Source organism: Vicia villosa, linkage group LG2, assembly GCF_029867415.1.
Source record: "Vicia villosa cultivar HV-30 ecotype Madison, WI linkage group LG2, Vvil1.0, whole genome shotgun sequence".
Lineage (NCBI taxonomy): Eukaryota > Viridiplantae > Streptophyta > Magnoliopsida > Fabales > Fabaceae > Vicia > Vicia villosa.
Window position 1 is genome coordinate 182275453 of NC_081181.1, and position 6976 is coordinate 182282428.

Consider the following 6976-nt stretch of genomic DNA (forward strand, 5'->3'; position numbering starts at 1 on the left):
TTTCAATTTAACGTTTACGATACAGTTTTGGATCAAGATATAGCCACGGTTTTTGATAAATCATCAATTGTTTTTGATAAATCTAATCAAATTATAAATAAAATGCAGTGAGTTACTTCAAAATCTATGGTAAAAACATCGTAGTATGCATTCTCAGGTATTATAATACAACCTTCCAAATTTTAAATACTTCTAAACTACAAAAAGCATTCAAGATAAACTGTACCAATCCATCCTTGATAATACAACCTTCCAAAATTTAAATACTCCTAAACTACAAAAAGCATTGAAAACAAGAATGGATTGTCCCTTTGAGCCTCCTATTGCCAACAAGAATGGATTGTCCTCTGCAAAAGAGATAGAAAAGACAGTGCCCCTGAGTTTAACAAGCCTACATCCAAAATTGACAAAAGAATAGAAACTCTACAACATCCTTGCAAACCTCTAATCAAAATAGAGAGGAATACTACAGTAGACACAACCAACAATGAATATTAAAAAAAATCAGCCATAACTTACATGATTCATACCATAGAAAACTTGGAAGAACTTGGTTGAAGCCTCCACTGCTGCAACATGAAAACAAGAGCCAAAGAGCAATTTCAATTATGAATCCAAAAGAGATTAATATAGAAAAATAGTGGGCATATATAGTCAAACTTTGAAGTGTGCTCACTAATTACACAAAAGAAACTTCTTTGAATTATAGAATGAAGGAAGGTACCTGGTGGAGTAAGAGCAAGAAAAAGTTATTAAAATGACTATCACAATTTCACAGACACATTTTATCAAACATGTAGCGTGCAAGCCACATAAAACTTGAATTTCAAACTATATAATTGAAAAAAGTAAAGCTCACCCACAAAGCATATTTTTATGATGATACTTATATCAAGTTCCAACTAAATCAACAAGTAAACAACAATAATAATTAGAATCAAATTCGTACTTATAGGAAACATAAAGCATATATGCTCCTTCTTGAACTCCATAGTGACTAACAGTGCCCCTGAGTTTAACAAGCCTACATCCAAAATACAAGCTTAGTAAATAAACTGCATAATAATCATTAATGAAGATTAGAGCCCGTGAAGTGAAGTTGAACCTGGGTAGTGTCTTGCACACCACAGTTTGTAATCCTAAATGAGTGAACTGCCCAGTTAAGATAGAAAGCCTCCTCAGATTTCCTTAGAGGCAAACCTTCTCTTAAAGCAGCCTCGTCGATTTGGATGACAGTAATGCTAGCTTTCTCAAGATCCTCAACCTCATCCTTTATAGCTAACGTAATCTGGCAACAAGTCTCAAATCTAATAACAAATAGTCAATGTTAAATGAAACTGATATACTACAAAATGATCATCATTTATAAGGTGCTTTTGCATACCAAGGTTGGTCATCTCTAACAAAGGACCAGTTCAGAATTGTAACAGGGCCAGTAAGCATTCCCTTCATAGGTCATTTTGTCAAACTTTGAGCTATCGAAGACCAGAAAACAGTCATTGGCTTGGGACGACTCACATCACCATAGATAATTGCTTGTTTGACATAGTGGGATCCATAGGATTGAACCCACCCGTTGGCACTGAAAGCAAAGCCAGATAATTTGACTGGAAATGAAACACAGTAAAATCACCACGCATGGTTGTTAACAGCAAGTTGTACCCCTGTCAAGGAAACCACCAGTGTTCAACCAAACATGTGGTGACAACAAACGGTGTAAAACTCAATCACGAATGAAACCATGTACCTTAGAGTTTGTTGATAGTCAAGATCTTTGCAAGTAAATGAGCAGTTCCTCTAGAAAAAGAGTAGTCCAAACTCCATAGATTCAAATGTCTCAAAAGTCTCCTTGTCATCTCTTATGAAACCTTCATTGACAACACGGTTCAGGACTGAGGAAATGATAAATTGGCATCAATTGGGATGACCTCACATCTATGTTCTAGTATTCATAAACCTATTGACAAAGTATCAGCCAAAAAGTTACATCATCTCTGTGTGTTATTTCTTGGTTTACCCTGCAACAATGTTGAAATCGTTAGAAGAAGAAACAGATGAAGACGATTTAGATTTGGGCGTAAAAAAACGAGTAACGTCGTAGAAAGACAAGATTGGAGAAGCATACCTGAAAGGCGGAGCATCTGGTTTTCTTTTTCTCTTCGTCGTTGTCGAAATTGCATTTGTTAATCTCTGATAGGTAACTGCCGAACTCATTCTATACTTCACCGCTTTGCTTAGTTCTTGTCACCAACATGAAGCTTATGCTATGGTGAATCGAACCCCCAAGGAATTGAGCTCAATTTGTGACGGTGAATGTTCAATTCTGTCCGTAAAGAAACTAGGGTTTTGTGTTAAGAATCAAAATCGCGGTTGAAATGGAGGAATGATGTACTTCGGATGTGATTGGTGTTCCGAGACCTTTGATTCAAGCGAAGGCGATGATGGTGGTGGTTATCTAGCGGCGCCGGAAGTTACGAAGACGAGAAGAAGACGACGGAGCTGGCTTGTATTCATGGTTGTGAGATTGAATGAAGAAGATGGTTGAATGAGTCTAACCACCGTTCAGAAATGGAGATGTGAGAGAATGAGAGACGAGGGTTGAGTCGATCGAATGAGGAGGCGTGAGAGTTTTGGTGGTTGTTGAGTTTTGGCGGCTGATAGAAAGAAGAAGAAAGGGGTTGATGAGGTTTGGAAAGAAATTAGGTTTAGGAAAAAATTGTTTGAGCGGCTTATCAAATTTTGTTTTGCGCCATTCATTATTTTATTTTTATTTTAGAGGGAAACTTTTTGGTTTGGGCGGCTTATTTAATTTTTTTTTTGTAACCGTGGTAGTTGAAGAAAATACCACAGATTCACACTCCAGATTTAATATTTCACAACATATTTCCACGGTTTAAAAATCCAGGCCAAAGCATATATGTTGCCACAGTTTTTGAGCCGTGGAACAATTTGGCGTGGCCGTAGACCATTTTTCTTGTAGTGATATGTCCAAATGGACAACGAAAAAATAGCAGAAATATAAATAATATGTCTAAATGGACAAAGAAAAAATAGCAGAAATATAAATAATATGTTCAAATGGACAAAGAAAAAATAGCAGAAATATAAATAATACGTCCAAATGGACAAAGAAAAAAATAGCAGAAATATAAATAATATGTCCAAATGGACAAAGAAAAAATGACAGAAACATAAATAATATGTCCAAATGGACAAAGAAAAAATGGCAAAAATATAAATAATATGTCCAAATGGACAAAGAAAAAATGGCAGAAATATAAATAATATGTCCAAATGGACAAAGAAAAAATAGCAGAAATATAAATAATATGTCCAAATGGACAAAGAAAAAATGACAGAAACATAAATAATATGTCCAAATGGACAAAGAAAAAATAACAGAAACATAAATAATATGTCCAAATGGACAAAGAAAAAATAACAGAAGTATAAATAATATGTCCAAGTGGACAAAGAAAAAATAACAGAAATATAAATTATATGTCTAAATGGACAAAAAAAAATAACAGAAACATAAATAATAAATAATAAAATAAAGCATAAAGCAAGAAATATAAAGAACAATATAATAAAATGCGGAAATTAAAGTCAATTGTTAGTATGTTAGCATGTGAATCATCTTGAAGCTAGTCAAGTATATCCACGATGTTAGTGAAGATCGATGGTGAGTGAATGATGATCTTGGATTTAAAGTTAATGAAAATTTATCAGAAGCTTGATAGAATCATAGCGACTACACGATAAATTTCCAAAAGTCTTAAATCAACTGCATACAATCTCTGCCATATTTGATCTTTTATTCCAATTCGAGACAAAGAAAAAGATAAGAAATAATATCAAATAATATACAAAAATAAATATAAAACAAATTAAACTTAATTCATTCTTTTTGTGATTTTTTGGAATTGATTTTAAGTTAATTAACAAGCTAATTAAACAAATAATTATACAAATAATTAAAATTAACAAGAAAAATATTATTTTATATGTTAAAAATTAGATTATAAAAATATAAACCTAAATCTAAAAGGAAAATATTTTTGGAGTTTTTTGATTGGTTGAAAATAATTAAAAAAAGCAATATTTACATAATTACTAATTAATTAAGCAAAATAAATTAATTATGAAAAGAAATAAAATATTTTTATGTTAAAAATAAAATAAACATTTTATCAACTTAAAACTAAAATTAAAACATTTTTTTTGAGAAATTGAAAATATGCATAAATATGGAATTTTTAATTCATGAACTCCTAACACTACTAATATTAAAAATTACATTGTACTTACTCTATGATGTCCCAAGAGTGGAATAGAGTGATTGAAATTGATTGAAAGTGGCTATTTGAATGAGCCTTGATTTTTACAAGTTTCTTGAAACTTTTGCAAAAATATAAACTTAAGCTATGACTTTGTGGTGATTATTGTTGTTCTTTGTGTTCCTCCCCCTTTTTTTCCTCCTTTATGAATGAAGAAATGAAGCTCTATTTATAGGCAAATGATTTGATCTTGAACCCTTGCAAGTTGGAATTTTCATGATTGATTTTGTGGAAAAAATATGATAATGGAATATTTTCAATGAGTGCATTTCTTAACCATGGTTAAAACACTCAAGTGTTATTCTTTCCAATCTCAAATATTATCTTGAAGCATCTTTGAATTGGTCTTGATTGGCAACCATAAGCATCTTTGATAATATCTTTGAATTATCTCACTTTAATTAAACTTTAAATGAATAAAATTTAATTAAAATGAAATAAAAGTGTCATGAATCATGGATATGTTGTGAATATCTTTAAACATATGAGAATCAAGATTGAATCACAAAAGAATTGGCCTTTTTGAAAAAAAATCAAATTTTGGTCATTACTTGTTTCATGCATTTTTCCAAAAAAGGTCAACTTCATCAAGGCATATCTCCCTCAATTTTGATCCTATGAAAGTGTTCTTTAACTTTTTGGAAAGCCCAAGATGTTCTCTACAAGCCACTTTGGAAGCGTTTTTGCATTTGGAGAAGTTATCTTGATGATAGGGGCTTTGACAAAAAACTGCTTTTTGTTGACTTTGAAAATGACCTGTAATGTTTTGGCTTATATCTCTTAGGCGGACGCATTTCTTGACTTTGGTCCCAACATCAAAGTTGTAGATAATTGAATTTCCTTGAGAATGAGCTTTGGTTGGAATTTTTCTGATAAATTATGAGAGAGTTATGGTCGGTCAAAGTTCAGTTGACTTTTAGGTAAAAAACTCTAATTTTGAAACTTGGAGTTTTGTCGATTTCTGAACTTTTCTTAATGAATTATGATCAACCATTGATCACATGATGAATCTTTTGACAAAATATGCATGTTGACAAAAAATTGCATTTTTGACTGTCTGTTGACTTTTTGGTCAAACTGGTCGTCTGTTGACTGTTTGAGTTGTTGACTGTGCGTCCGAGCGAATCGAAGTTTGAAAATTTGTCTGGTGGTACTTTGAGACATATCGAGATCCATGAAATCCATTTGAGGTCTCAAAAACTCGTTCTCCAGTATAATCTGAAACCCGGACTCCGCGCCTGCAAATTTTAATTCTGTACCAACTGCGTCAGCATTATTTATCTGAAAATAAATCTCAAATAAACAGTGTATGAAGTGATAAACAGTATTTGGCGTTTATGTAAGAATAAATTTAACAGCGAGCCAAAATACTGTATAAAAAATTCTAAAAATTGAGTATTTATAAAATCAGGATATTTATGAAATAAAAATCCAAGATTGTATAAAACTCCAAATTTTTAGATAGAAGTCTGTTGACTTCTCTTTGAAAAAAAAAGAACGCGGGCAAATTTTGGGGTATAACAATAATGATCATAACACTTAGAAAATGATGGGATCTTAGAGGTCAAAAATTGGGGTGCAACAGATGCCCCTATTTAAGTTTCTTCTACCCGGATATGTGAAGATTGTAAATCTTCGTTTCGATGTGATTGAAGAGACTTAAATATATATAAAAACACAATTTTTGAACCTGAGATGCAATGTAATGCTTATGATTATGAATGCATATGATTTCCACGAGATGGAAACAGGACACCACAGGGGAGAAGTAAACAGACTCCGTTGGGGAAAAGGTATAAGTCATCCAGAAATAGAATCGGACTTCACAAAAGAAAGAAACAGTCGACAAAAGCTTTCAGGAATAAAACGTGAAAGGAACTTTGGACAGGAATTCAACAGAGACGTTTAGAAAGAAAAATCTCTGGAACCCATATCAGAAATAATTCAAGAGTAAAACATGAATGAATTTGGAAAGGAGTATAAATTGACAGAGGCATTCAAGAGTAAAACATGATTGAACATCATCACAGGCAATCAAGACTAAACCATGATTGAATAGTATCAAAAGCAATCAAGAGTAAACCATGATTGGATAACATCATAGGCAATTAAGACTAAAACATGATTGAACATCATCAAAGACAATCAAGAGTAAAACATGATTGGACAATATCAAAGGCCATCAAGAGTAAAACATGATTGAACAACATCAAAGACAATCAAGAGTAAAACATGATTGAGACACCAACCGAGAGTAAAGCACGATCAAACAACATCAAGAGTAAAACATGATTGAATATAAATAAAGATCAATCAAGAGTAAAGCGCGATTGAATAATATTAAAGGTCAATGCCAAGTAAGATGGACTTTGATCTCAAGGTAAGATGTTGATAACAACAAGACTTGGAAAAATATAAATGAGCATGAATTTGTTTCTATGCATGATGTTGAATTTTTTCTGTGCATGATGAATGCTCAATGCAATGTAGTTATTTATAACAACTGGGATTGACTCTTTTGTGAGGCAAGATTGGAGCTTTGATTCCTCAACACGGAAATTTTACCAACTTTGCTTCGGAAGATGCTTGAATAAACTTCTTGTCACACTGATAACTATATTAAACAAATGATCCTT

General features: G+C 32.4%; 2 long non-coding RNA genes across 3 annotated transcripts; both read right to left on the reverse strand.

The window, feature by feature from the left end:
• Nucleotides 1-308: 308 nt before the first annotated feature.
• LOC131647603 (uncharacterized) lies at nt 309-1037 on the reverse strand. Of its 2 annotated transcripts, none has more exons than XR_009297878.1 (3): nt 950-1037; nt 677-724; nt 309-569 (listed from the first exon to the last, which is right to left on the reverse strand). It is a non-coding gene; the product is annotated as an uncharacterized LOC131647603 (long non-coding RNA). The 2 variants fall into 2 exon arrangements; XR_009297877.1 differs by lacking the exon at nt 677-724 and having other exon boundaries at nt 356-391; nt 520-569; nt 950-1031.
• A 449-nt stretch (nt 1038-1486) lies between these two features.
• Nucleotides 1487-2248, reverse strand: LOC131647605 (uncharacterized). The gene is made up of 4 exons (XR_009297879.1): nt 2126-2248; nt 1958-2018; nt 1748-1868; nt 1487-1664 (listed from the first exon to the last, which is right to left on the reverse strand). It is a non-coding gene; the product is annotated as an uncharacterized LOC131647605 (long non-coding RNA).
• Nucleotides 2249-6976: the final 4728 nt, after the last annotated feature.